The 14043-nt window shown below is 36.5% G+C and overlaps 1 protein-coding gene across 1 annotated transcript in view; it reads left to right on the forward strand.

The window, feature by feature from the left end:
- Positions 1-5282: 5282 nt before the first annotated feature.
- Positions 5283-14043, forward strand: part of SLC35A3 (solute carrier family 35 member A3) — a 36720-nt gene continuing 27959 nt past the window's right edge. Inside the window, exon 1 of the mRNA XM_063104986.1 lies at positions 5283-5529. The gene's annotated coding sequence lies outside the window, so the exon portion shown is untranslated. The remainder of the gene's footprint in view (positions 5530-14043) is intronic.

Genomic DNA, 14043 nt, shown 5'->3' on the forward strand with positions numbered 1-14043 from the left:
ATGATTTCAGCACAGTACACAAAAATCAGTACCATTTCTATTCTCCTATAGTGAACATGCAGAAAGAGAAATCAAGAAAGCCTGCCCATTTACAATAGCCACCAAAAAAATAAAATACTTAGGAATTGAGTTAACCAAGGACGTGAAAAATCTCTATAATGAGAACCACAAACCACTGCTGAGAGAAATTAGAGAGGATACAAGAAGATGGAAAGATATCCCATGCTCTTGGATTGGAAGAATCAACATAGTGAAAATGTCCATACTACCCAAAGTGATATACAAATTCAATGCAATCCCCATCGAAATTCCAATGACATTTTTCTCAGAAATGGAAAGAACTATCCAGACATTTATATGGAATAACAAAAGACCATGCATAGCCAAAGCAACGCTGAGCAAAAAAAAAATAAAGCTGGAGGCATAACACTACCTGACTTTAACTATACTACAAAGCTATAATAACCAAAACAGTATGGTACTGGCATAAAAACAGACACACTGATGAATGGAATAGAATAGAGAATCCAGAAATCAACCCACACACCTACAGCCATCTGATCTTTGACAAAGGCACCAAGCCTATACGCTGGGGAAGAGACTGCCTCTTTAGCAAATGGTGCTGGGAGAACTGGATATCAATATGCAGGAGAATGAAACTAGACCCATACCTTTCACCATACACTAAACTCAACTCAAAGTAGATTAAAGAATTGAATATACACCCTGAAACAATAAAACTTCTTAAAGAAAACATAGGAGAGACACTTCAGGAAATAGGACTGGACACAGACTTCATGAATATGACCCCAAAAGCATGGGCTACCAAAGGAAAAATAAACAAATGGGATTATATCAAACTAAAGAGCTTCTGCACAGCAGAAGAAACAATTAACAGAGTTAAAAGACAACCAACAGAGTGGGAGAAAAAATTTGCAAAATATACATCTGATAAAGGATTAATATCCAGAATATACAAGGAACTCAAACAACTTTACAAGAAGAAAACAAGCAACCCAATTAAAAAATGGGCAAAAGAGCTAAGTAGTCATTTCTCTAAGGAAGATATACAAATGGCCAACAGACATATGAAAAAATGCTCAACATCACTCAGCATCTGCGAAATGCAAATCAAAATTACACTGAGATATCATCTCACCCCTGTTAGGATGGCTAAAATCCAAAAGAATCTGAACGATATATGCTGGTGAGGTTGCGGAGAAAAAGAACTCTCATACATTGTTGGTGGGACTGCAAAATGGTGGAGCCTCTATGGAAAATGGTATGGAGGTTCCTCAAACAATTGCAGATAGATCTGCCACATGACCCAGCTATCCCACTGTTGGGAATATACCCAGAGGAATGGAAATCATCAAGTCGAAGGTATACCTGTTCCCCAATGTTCATCGCAGCACTCTTTACAATAGCCAAGAGTTGGAGCCAGCCCAAATGTCCATCATCGGATGAGTGGATACGGAAAATGTGGTACATCTACACAATGGAATACTACTCAGCTATAAAAATGAATGAAATACTGCCATTTGCAACAACATGGATGGACCTTGAGAGAATTATATTAAGTGAAACAAGTCAGGCACAGAAAGAGAAATACCACATGTTCTCACTTATTGGTGGGAGCTATAAATAAATTAAAAAATTCACACACACACACAAAAAAACTGTGGGGGAGGGAGAAGTCATAACAACTACAATCCCTTGAAGTTGATACGACAAGCAAACAGAAAGGACATTGTTGAGTGGGGGGGGAGAGGGAGGAGGGAGGAGGGTTTCGGTAATGGGCCACAATAATCAACCACATTGTATACCGACAAAATAAAATTAAGAAAAAATAAATAAATAAATAAATAATAAAAATAAAACAAAAGGCTAATGAAAGTATTGCTTTCTTTTGGTCATCAGTTTTGGGGCTCATATCTTTACTTCACATCATCAGTTGTGGGTCTCATATATTTTGCCCTCTATTTTCATTTTTGCTTTTGTCTGTAGGTATTTGGTCATTTTCAGTTTCATGCCTGTCCCTGGTGACAAAGTGCATGTTACTGTTTCATAATATAAGTACTTCTAACTTCTACTTCTCATTTTTATCATTTTAAATATCTCTGAACAGATTGAAAAGTCTTTCTTTTCTCTAAAGAATGTACGAGGTGTCTTCAAAATGTTCATGGGAAAATGCATATTATAAACAAACTGCATGAGTTTCACAATTATTTTGCATCAAAATAAATTTGTACTAACTTCTTACAACATGTCTAAACAGGATTCCAGTTTGAGGCACTATGACGGATAAGGCATCAGTTTGAAAAGAGCCTCTGTCAGACCAACATAAATTCCACTAAAATTGAAGCAAGAACAAACATCAAATTGATGGTGAAGCTTGGGTGGAAGAATGGTGAAATCATTGATGCTTTATGAAAAGTTTATGGGGACAATGCCCCAAAGAAGTCAGCAGTTTACAAATGGATAACTAACTAGTTCCAAGAAGAAAAGAGACAATGTTGAATATGAAGCCCACAATGGCTGACCGTCCACATCAATTTGCAAGGAAAAATTAATTTTGTTCATGCCCTAATTGAAAAGGACTAATGATTAATAGCAGAAAAAATAGCCAGCACCAGAGATATCTCAATTGCTTCAGGTTGCTCAATTCTCACTGAAAAATTACAGTTGACTTTCCATTAGATGAGTGCCAAAACCATTACTCCCAGATTGGTTGCAGACAAGAGCAGCGCTTTCAATGGAAATTTTAAACAAGTGGGACCAAGACCCTGAAGCATTTCTTGGAAAAATTGTAACAGGAGATGAAACATGGCCTTACCAGTATGATTCTGAAGACAAGGCACAATCAAAGCAATGGTTACTAAGGGGTGGAAGTGACCCAGTCAAAGCAAAGCAGCAAAGTTTATGGCTATAGTTTTTTGAGATGCTCAAGACATTTTGCTTGTTTACTTTCTAAAGGGCCAAAGAATGATAACATATGCTTATTATGAAAATGTCTGGAGAATGCAAAAGCTCTAGCAGAAAAACACCTGCAAAACCTTCACCAGAGAGTCCCTCTCCACCATGACAATGCTCCTCTCATTCCTCTCATCAAACAAGGGCAATTTTGCAAGAGTTTCCATGGGAATCATTAGGCATCCACCTTACAATCCTGATTTGGCTCCTTCTGACTTATTTTTGTTTCCTAATCTTAAAAAATCTTTAAAGGGCTCCCATTTTCTTCAGTTAATTATGTGAAAAAGACCGCATTGACATGGTTAAATTCCCAGGACCCTCAATTCTTCAGGGATAGACTAACTGGTGGCTGGTATCATCACTTTCAAAAGTGTTTTGAATTTGATGGAGCTCATGTTGACAAATAAAGTTTATATTTTTAATTTTTATTTTTTAATTTCATTTCCCATGAACTATTTGAAGTCTCCTCATATTTATGTCATACGGTGTTTTTTTGTTTTTGTTTTTTTGGCAGCTCTTTTTTGAGTGGGGTGTTCGAACCCTTGACCTGGTATTATAACACTGAGTTCTAACCAACTGAGCATAAGGTGTATTTTTCTTGCTGGTGTATTTTAAAAATATTTTGGCTTTCTTTCCCCTTACAACCACACATATTTACTAAGTACCTACTATTTTTTGAACGAATATAAGTATGTGTGTATATACACACACACACACACACATAAAAGGATCTGTTAAATAAAAATTATAGGAGGCCATTGCTTCATACTGAGCTCCTGCACTAAGTCCTAACAAACCAGACTAAAAACTAGAATGGACTCACTCATTCTGAGGTCCCACAGTTTACAGAAACTGAGTTGTTGTCTGGGCTTTCTTCATACTGAGCTCCTGCACTAAGTCCTAACAAACCAGACTAAAAACTAGAATGGACTCACTCATTCTGAGGTCCCACAGTTTACAGAAACTGAGTTGTTGTCTGGCCTTCCTAGAAATCAGGAGAAATAATAGCCAAATTTCATAAACAGGCCAGTTTTAGTAGGTATGATAATAAATTTCCCTCTACTTTAATCCTTACTAAGAAAAGTAACCTGAAGAAACCTGATGTTAACCAATCAGTTATTTCTCTATTGTTCTATTTCTCTGTTAATGCCTTACAAGAAAAGTAAGGTTGAAATGACCGACTGGTTTTTTGTTCTTTGCTTCTGCTTTCTTCAGATCTTCTCTATTAAAACCAACCTCCTCTGCTCAATTCATTGGGACACTTATTCTATTTTTGTGGAATAAAGTGTTGCCCAATTCCAGAGTAGCAAAAAAAAAAAAAAAAAAAAAAAAAAAAGCCAATTAGATCTATACCTAGATTTGTTGTGATTGTCTTTTGACAGATCTTCTAATAGTTCCTAGCTGTTATTATCATGTATCATGCACATTTTAGTTTTGAAAAAATCGGACAAGTATTAAGATACTTATATAGTCCACCATCCACAAATTTTCTTCTATTACAGAAAGTTTTAAAGCCAGTTATTCTACTCTAAGACAGTTATTTAATTTTATTTTTCTGTTCTCTCTCGTTTTTCTAAGTATGTCTTTCTTGGACTTAGTTTTAAACATTTGCAATATAAGGAGACAGGCTTAATTTACAGCAGGATTGTGTTAAGATGTGTTATGATGATGAAACTGGACCTAGAATGTTAGTTTCATCCTGTAGTGACTGGAGAGTTTCCAACAAAGATATTGGAAGGTCTTTTAAATGATAATGTTGTGTAAGGGGTCCATGTAGCCAGGAAGGGTCACTCATAACTCTGAGATACTCTGGCCCCAGATTCTTCTTTTTTTCCTCTCCTGGTTAATGGCACGAGGCCCATTGGCGGCACCGCTTTGGGCTCCCCTCAGCCTCAGGGTATCAGTCAGAGTGGGAAAAGTGGTCATTTCCAGCTAAACAAGCCTTCTTCCAGAATACTAGTCGGTCTGCGCCAGAGCTAATCTGGTTTGTTTTCGGGTCAGTGAGAGTCATTTCTAGGAGCGGATTCGTTTGCTTACAGGATCCGCCTCCCCACTCCTCTCAGGGTTCTTTGCCCCAAAGGACTTTGCCCTTCCTTTCGCAGATGGACACCGTGGTACACTGTGCAACCGGACAGCTCCGCAGAGTCCCACGGCGAGGGTCACCCCCATCTGTCTCGTCCCCTCAAGAGGTGTCTAGCAGGAGGCAGAGCCCCAGCGGTAACGCGACGGTGAAGCCGGCACCTGGGGCAGCCAGCGGAGTAGCCCAGGAGCGTCGCCTTAGGGACGGAGCTGACAAGTGCCGAGCTGGGGCCGCCGGAGCCAAACCGGGAACGTCGTTTGCCCGGGACGCGGCGGAAGCCGGAGCATTTGCGGGACCGGACCGCGGGAACCCGGAAACACCTGCGCCGCACTGAGCTGGCGGCAGCTACTACGGAGGGAACGGGCGGCGCTGCGGGTCAGCGGTCCCGGCTGACCCGTCGGGGTCGTCAGCCCGGGGCGCCCGGCGGAGCTGAGCCGCGGCCCCCAGTGCGCGCAGCCGGCCGAGCTGTGCGGAAGGTGAGTCCTGAGCGCTCTTGGGATCGGGCGGGCTCTGGGAGGCCAGCAGCTGCGGGGCGGCCCGGGCAACTCTCTGAGGAGCAGGAGATGTGCGGGCGGCAGATGTGAACTCCGTCTGGGTGAAGGGGCAGTGTCGAGGACCTGAATTACAGTGCTTGCTAAGTAGGGGTGGGAGGAGACGGAGTGACACGTTGTAACTCCGACTGGCGAAGTGTGGAGTGTGCTGGGTGGAGGAGGAAAAAGGGCCTGAGGAGAGGGGTGTGTCAAGCGAATGAAAAAGGCAGTGTGTGTCTCAGAGCCTGGGGAGTGCAGAGCGAAGTGACCGGTGGGCCAGGCTGGCGCCCAGTCATTCCTTCGGTGGACATTCCTTGAGTTCGTTCTGTGTGTAGCTCCGTGGTACCCACGGATCCACAAGGACTTTGCGCTAGGGACTTCAAAAAACGGAAAAACTGCCCATGGTAAGGAGAGTACGACGGCAAGGGCGGTCTGAGACCGTGTGAGATTCCCATGAGAACAGGAAGAGAGGGAGAAAGGGAGAGGGGGTCGGGGAGGAGGAGTTGGGGGAGGGTTCTTAGTGTTGAGGAAAGAAAGATTTTTAAATAACATCTAAACCAACCAAAGCACCTCTTAGTTCAGGAAAGCTAGATATAAAGAATAATATTAAATGTAGCATTGGCCCTTACTTTAGTAAACTACTTCCATTTCATTACCTTAAAGCAGAAGACCAAATCTTTTATTATGTCCTAGTAAATGCAGTATTTGAAAATGAAACCAGAGTTAAGTCTTTTTGTTTTTAGAATCAACATTCGACTCTGGTAATTAAAGATGAAATTTGGTACAGTTCCTCACTTGGTGCTCTTATTCACTTTCACTGGTAAACTCAGTTTGTTTCCTGACTTGTAACTGATCCTAACTTTCCATCCAAGTGTTGATTCTACAAGGAATGCCTTCCTTACTGTCTTTGTAGAAATCCTACTTATTCTGTAATGCCTTAAATGCCACCTCTTAGGAAACTTTCTGAAATCTACCGTGAGTCCAAAACATTCTTTTTCTCTTGTGTACTGATTAGGCTTTATAAATCTTACAATACTTGTTAAATTTACATTGTATCATGGATATTTGAGATTTTATTGCTAGAATGTAAGCTTTTTTCCTAAGGGAAGTAATTGTACCTTTTAAATTTTTTTAACACTTTAGCACTTGAGCACAGTATCATGATAAACTCTTAGTAAATATTTGTTACATTAAACCATATAATGAAACCATCAAACTCCTGGAGACAAGGATAACTCTTGTGTTGTAGGGTAACCTTATTTCAGATTTTTAAAAATAATCTCATATTTGAAAGTGCTTTTCTGTTCCAAGTTTTAGTACCTCATTTGATCCTGGTAATAAATCTTAGAGGAAGGACAGTTATTATCAACTCCATTTTATAGATAAGAATATTAAAGATAAATAGGTCAAATGATTTGCCCTAGGTACTACATACACTCCTTAGGCTGCCACAATTATATTTGAAAGGAATATAATTTGTATTCTCTAACACGTGTCTTTTACTTAGTAGGAACTCAGTATGTCGAATCAATGACTGGATAAATCATAGAATCAATAGAAATAGTCTCTCAGTTGAAAGCCTACTCATCATTCAGCGTCTGTGAAGTATAACTTGATCTTCTTTCCCTTTCCTGAAAATTTTAGAGAGGGAAGCTTCTATTTGATGTTAATCAACTGTGGAATTTTTTTTGTGTGTGTGAAATTGTCAGAAATTTAAGAATAAATTATAGACCTATCTGGGTAATTGAAATAGCTTGAATATCATCAAACTGGCAGTTAATGTCATTCATAGGTATGAATTTATTATTAAAGTTTAGATCAATAGAATTGGTAGCTTAACATTAGATTTCAGTCCTCACAAAAGTAAGTGCATGCTAAATACATTCAATTTAATTGTCCCATTAATGGAGTGTAGTGTTGTGGTTATATATTTTTAATCACTGTTTTTTTGATGTTTTGTTATGTAAATTTAATATGAGAATGACTTTAGAAGCTAGGATGTTACTTGATTGCCTGCCCAGAACTCAGACTAGCTTATTATCCATATTTTGAAGATATCTTCTCAAGTGAAACCAAATAATCAGTTTAAGATAAGTTTCTGTATATTTAGAGATAAGCATTTTGATTGAACAGGTATGCTACATCAGGTAGGATAACAGAAATTAGAGTTTAAGATGAAGCTGAAACTTTTAGGTCACCTAGATAAAATGTTAAGAAACAAATTTATTCCAAAGAAAAAGCGTCCGCATATGACTTTATACGTACTCTGCCTGTTTTTTTCTCTAAAGTTTGGATAAGAAGATTTTTTTCTAAGTTCATATGTGCTGTAAAGCCAATTTATCCTTTTTTAAATCCAGAACAGAGTAAATGCCAATATGTGACAGGCACTGGTAAGGAAATACAGGAAATACAATGATGGATAAAATAAGGAAATGTATATATGTCAACAAATTAGTTTGAAAAAACTTATGAGTGCTATTATAAAAGATATGTGCAAAATGGCATGAGGTATAGTAGAGGGAAGGATTCAGTTGCTTGGAAGACTTAGGAAACTTCACTGAGAGGACACTTGTATTTTGAGTCCTGTAAGATATATAGAAGTTCTACAGGTAGAGAAGGAGAAAGAAATTTTTTTAAAAAGGGATATTCAGAGAATGCATGAAAGAATGTGTTTGAGACAGGTAGTAATTTATGGCAGGAAATTTAGATTGAAACCAGATGAGAGGCTGTTTTCTGTGAATGAGTTTGAACTTTATCCTCTATTTGGTAAGGAGTCAAAAACTTTACAAATGGAAGGAATGTGATCAGATCTACATTTTGTTAATATCTGTTTCATCCAGAGAATAGATTAGAGTTGACAGTCTGAAGCCTGTCCCCATCGGTTAGGAGGCAAAGTGACATGAGACTTGAATAGTAAATATTGAACAAGCATAATTAATGTAGTACATTCATATTCTATATAGTTTAAGAACAGCATATGTAAACTTCTAAGACTGTATGTAGGTTTACTTGAGAGTGGTTGCAGTTTCATGTTTAGAAAGGGTGGTAGTTAAAAAAAGCAAAAGCACATACATAGTATTTGAATTCTAACACTGGAATCATGACCTTATGGGAGGATGGTAATCTTCCAATAATTACCCAAGCACAATCAATCAACAGCTAGGATTTTAAAAAGTTTTAAAATCCTTGACAGTTTGTCAGACCATAAATCCATAAAAATCAGCTTATTCTATGTGTTCTATTAAGTTTTAGTTAAATTATTTTCACATTTTTCTAAAATTCTTATTGTTTATAAATGCTATGCAGAAAAACATTGTAAGGCCCCTCACCTTTCAGGCTTAAACTCAGGCTGAATGAAATAGCTAACTAAACATTAAGCTCGATTGCCCTTGTACACTTTAAACCTAAACATTTGAAAAATCATTGGAAGATGTTGGAACGTTGTTATTAATGTTAGTGCTTGGGGAGCAACACTGTCTTTTAGAATGATTATGTTATGTTTGATTTTCTGCATATCGATAGATACATTCCAGATGGCATGTTTTAACACATGTAGTCTCTCAGAAAGTGGCCATAAATTATGTTTAAAGGAGTCAACTTTGAATAGTTTAGTATGGACAGAAAACTTAAAATTGGGAATTTTTTTTCTAGCTTATAAACTTTATATCTGATTACATGCTATTAATATTTCAAGTTATAAAAACAAAGATACTAATGAAAATAGTGACAATCTGTATGTTCTTTTGCCTTTTATGTCTTTTAAAATAGCAAAGAAATTGATGTTTTCTCAAATAAGCAGTAGTAGAAAAATTACTTTGTAATATTGGTCAAGTTTTTACCTTCCCTGTGGAAATGTTATTGTTAACCATTTAGTTTATGAATGAAGTGGATGTGTGTTGGGTTTTCCATCAGAGGAGATTATTACAGTAATTTCTTATTCATTTGGTAGCTTTGTTTTGTTCCTGAGTCTGGCATTTATTTTTAAAAATATTTATTGAGCACCTACTATGTGCAAGGAATTGTTCTATGCACTCCAGTATAACCCAGTTTTCCTAATAACTAATTAATTCTTTTGAGTACTTAAACTTAATTTTAACCAGTCTTCCTTTGAAATATAGTAAATGCTTTCTGCCTGAGTAGACATAGAATAGAGATCATTTAATTTTTTCAAAAAATTTTTTGGATTTTTAATGTACATGAAAATATATAATATATATTCTGTGTGTGTTTATGTATTATACTGAAAAATAAATTATCAGGCATTTCTAAATTAGCAAGTTAAAATCATATATACTTTTTTAAGAGAGTGAAACTTTATGTCCTTAAACAGGAAATGAATGGGCCAAAATATTCTCATTCTGTCCAATTGGAAATGAGAGTTATGTTAAGTCAAATGAGATTAAAAAATAACTAAAGCCTAGTCTCCATAAAAGAGAATATAAATGTTATACATCCTTTTATTACAGAACATTATTTTTTAAAATTGTTTGAGGAGAGAAAAGGTTTAAGAGGTAATTACATATAATTTTAAATAGGATTCCTTTTTATTTTATATTTATACTTCTCAAAAAAATCGCTTTCGCAGGTTACTAATTAAATCATGATCTTTACATTGTTTTACTTCAAAGATTTAGCTAACCTTAAGAATAAACTAAGCAAATACTATGTTTCAAAACTGTATGTCAAAAAAATATAAAGAAATGGGCAGACGATGGTGCTTAAAAGATTGCACTTCGAATTTAGCATTTTTTTGAAAGGGGGAAAGCATATTATGCCATATTGTCCATAAATATTTACTAAATAAATAAACATGGTTCACCTGATGTTTTTAAAATCTTGTAAGCTGATTAAATCACAAACATTGTTTTAGGAAAAACAAGGATAGGGTTTTAAATAGTTATAAATTATGATAATAATAATAAAAACTTTTCAATATCTTCAGTGGCTATTTATTTTGGGGTTTAAAAGCCAAAAAACAAAAACAGTGTCATCAAAGCACTGTATGTTTTAGCCTTAATATTTTAAACTATACCTATTAATAGCATGAAAGTATTTCACATCAGAGTGTCAGCAGGACCTCCTCCTCTCTGGTTACTCTAGGGGAGTATCTATTCCTTTCCACTTTCAGCTTCTGGTGGCTGTCAACATACCTTGGTTTGTGCCTGCATCACTGCAGTCTTCAAGGCGAGCATCTTCACATCTCCATATTGCCGCCTTCTCCTGTGTATGTATCTGAATTCTCCTTTAAACTTTTTCCCAGCTTTACTGAAGGTATAATTGACAAATTAACATTGTATACATTGAATTAGATCCCCAGGTATTCTCTTCTGTTTCTTATAAGGACACTTGTGACTGCATTTAGGGTCCACCCAGATAATCCAGGATAATCTTCCCATCTCAAGATCCTTATTTTTATCTGCAAAATTCTCTTTTTCAAATAAGGTAACATTTACAGATTCCAAGGATTAGGACCTGATATCCTGGGGGCCGCTATTCAGCCTACCTCAGAGATTTTTACACAGAGATTGTAAAAATATATGGACTATAGTATCCTGAGATCATCCTGTAAAGTTGTTGACTCAATTTGCTTTTTATTTGAGCCTACCACAGGATCAGACTTCAGATTTATTTTCAAGAAATGTCAACTCTGCTGCTGAATGGGATGAGGTTTTGTTTTAGGGCCGTCATAGAAGCTTTCTGATTTCTTGCCTGGACCTTGGGCTGTGAAGGGCCTCAATTTCATTATTTTCTTTCTCCAAGTTTTCTAGCTGATTTAGAGCCCATCAGTGAAAACCCATATATTGCTATTTCCAATAAAATGTATCAGCAACTACTTGATCACCCGAAGCCTTACCTTGAGACACTTGTAGGTGTCTACAGGTAAAAATTTAAGTAACTTTTACCTCTGCATGATGAACTACCAGTGTCTCCTTTACAGATGGTAATAGGGTCGTTAATGGTTTTCAATCTAGTCAGATTAGAAAAATGATTCCAGATTGCTGTCTTTTTGTCTCTGTTACCCTGGAACCACATAGTACCAATAATTGTGTCAGGTAGGATCCAATCAGGGAAACAGAATCCTTCACTATTATGGAATAAGGGATTTATAACAGGAATAAGACCTTTCCCAGTTGTAGGAGAAACATGGGAAGTAAAGATCAAAGAAGAGGATGTTGGAGGATTACTGAAAAGTCACCAAGCAACCTTTCTGAAACACTGGTGTGAGTCAAAAAGTCAGAGCTTTCAAAGGAATCTAGGAAGCCAGCCATGTCCTGTCAGAGGAGGACCATGCAGTGGAGCTGGGGGAAAAGTTTATGGAAAGCTGTTAACTCTGTGTTGCTGTCTTTCTGTGTTCATAGTCAAGAATCTGGTGGAAGGCTGGGCCTACTGTTGCTCAGTAGAGTCAGCAATTGGAAAGAAGAGTGGATCTAGAGCAGGGAAGAATGAGGATAAACTGGAACAGGCCAGCAGCCCTGTTTTTATCTCATCACATTTAACCCTGACAATCGTCAGAGAGTAATGGCTCTTGCTTCACTTCTGCTTTCTAAATCTTGTATAGATTTTGTTTAGCCAATTCTAACCCAGCACCCATGCAGAGAAGGGGTTTTGGGGAAATGTGGTTTGAACTTAACTAAGTTGGCATAGTATAGTGCAGGTAACTATAATTTCCCCATAATATTTTCCTATTAAACTCTACATTCTCCTGTTTTAGCATTTTATACACTTATACTATTTCTTGGTTATATGAATAATATATGTCTTCCATTCTAGAGAGTAACTTCCATGAAGAAACAGACTGTCTTGTTCATTATTGTGTCCCTAGTGCTCATCATTAAGTAAGAGTGTCTTAAATATTTGATGGCTGATTGAGAATTGTATTTGATACCTGTATTTTTTACATCTGCCCCTAGTCTCCTTAGTCTTGAACCTTTACTAACGATTAGTGCCTATGAAACTTACCTGGCTTTTACACTAGTCTCTGTTTTTGTAGAATATCTTTAACGCTTGCCTTTAGCTGTAAGTGGTGGGAAATGACCATAGTAGAAAGTGGTAGAGCAGAATAGCAAGGGGGTAGAGAAATGGGAGAGAGAAGGAGTACATTTTTGCATGGCATCATACTTTGGAAGGGGATCTTAGAGTTATACTTATTAGGTAATTTTGTTTTCTGAATCACCAAGAGTACAACAATACTGAACAATTTTTGTCTAAAAGTTAGAATGTAAATAATTTTATATTTGTATAGTTGAAGAAATATCTGAATACTATTGATTTTTACTTGAATGTAGGAATGAAAATTCTGCAGTCTGTGAAAGAGCAAGTTAAAAATTGACTGTTCTGTAACTTACAGGTGATATTATCTTATGTAAACAGACACCTGACAGCTTCAGGAAGAAAGGAAAGAAGAAACAATGAAAAGTTGTTTAACTTAGAATGTAATAGGAACCTGTAGTTGGTAAAGAGTTGGTTAGCAAGTGTTATTGAGCAAGAGTTTGCTTTTCTTAGTCATTTAAGAGTGAAATAATTTAGTGGAGTTTATTGTTTCTATCATAAAAACGAAATTGATTATATCGATAGTGTAAATTACTTTCTACTCATATTTCTTTTACTAATACAAAAAGTAAGATTTTTGGATTTTACACAGGATTATTTTGGATTTGAAGGATAGCATATTGTTGCTCTTTTTTTGAGTACTGTATCTACTTCTGAGGTAGTCAGAAGATACATAAATGCCAGTGTCAGAAATCATCAGTGGTGATAAATTTTACTTGTCATTATTTAGCACATAACTACAAATTATAGTTTTAAAGCTTTGGCATCATGGAAGATAATGGACAAAAAACTGCAACTGAACTCAGCATTTCTGTAAGTATTTGCTTTTTCCATTTTTTTCCCTTTTCTTTTTTTTGGGGGGCAGCTGGCCAGTATGGGGAACTGAACCCTTCACCTTGGTGTTACAAGGCTATGCTCTAACCAGCTGAGCTAACTGACCAGCCCAGTATTTACTTTTTCTGTTCTTTTATTTGGAAAAACCATAAAAGGTTTGTTTTTTATACCAATAGTTGTTTCTGACTAGTGTATAATGTGATTTATATTTGCATAGCACTTTATAGCTTGTGTTTTCACACATACTATATTATGTCTTAACCTCTAGTAGACTATTATATTGTAACAAGGAAATATATTTCAGAACTAGTGCTTAGAAAATGTAAATATAGCTGACTCTAAAAATCATAACAGAAATTTAGCTTTTTGTTTTTACAATAGAAAGAAAATTGATCTGCAGAATATCTTAGATACTTAGTAGTTTTTTAAAAAGTATATAAATATTACAGTTTTAAAACATTGACTAAACATTTAGTTTTTTAGGACTTTTAGTGGCCGGAAACATCAGCAAAATACAGATATTGTCTCAGAATGGTATGCTTCATACACAGAACTAAAGATTATGTAACTATATAT

This window comes from Cynocephalus volans, chromosome 8 (assembly GCF_027409185.1).
Source record: "Cynocephalus volans isolate mCynVol1 chromosome 8, mCynVol1.pri, whole genome shotgun sequence".
In the NCBI taxonomy this organism is placed as follows: Eukaryota; Metazoa; Chordata; class Mammalia; order Dermoptera; family Cynocephalidae; genus Cynocephalus; species Cynocephalus volans.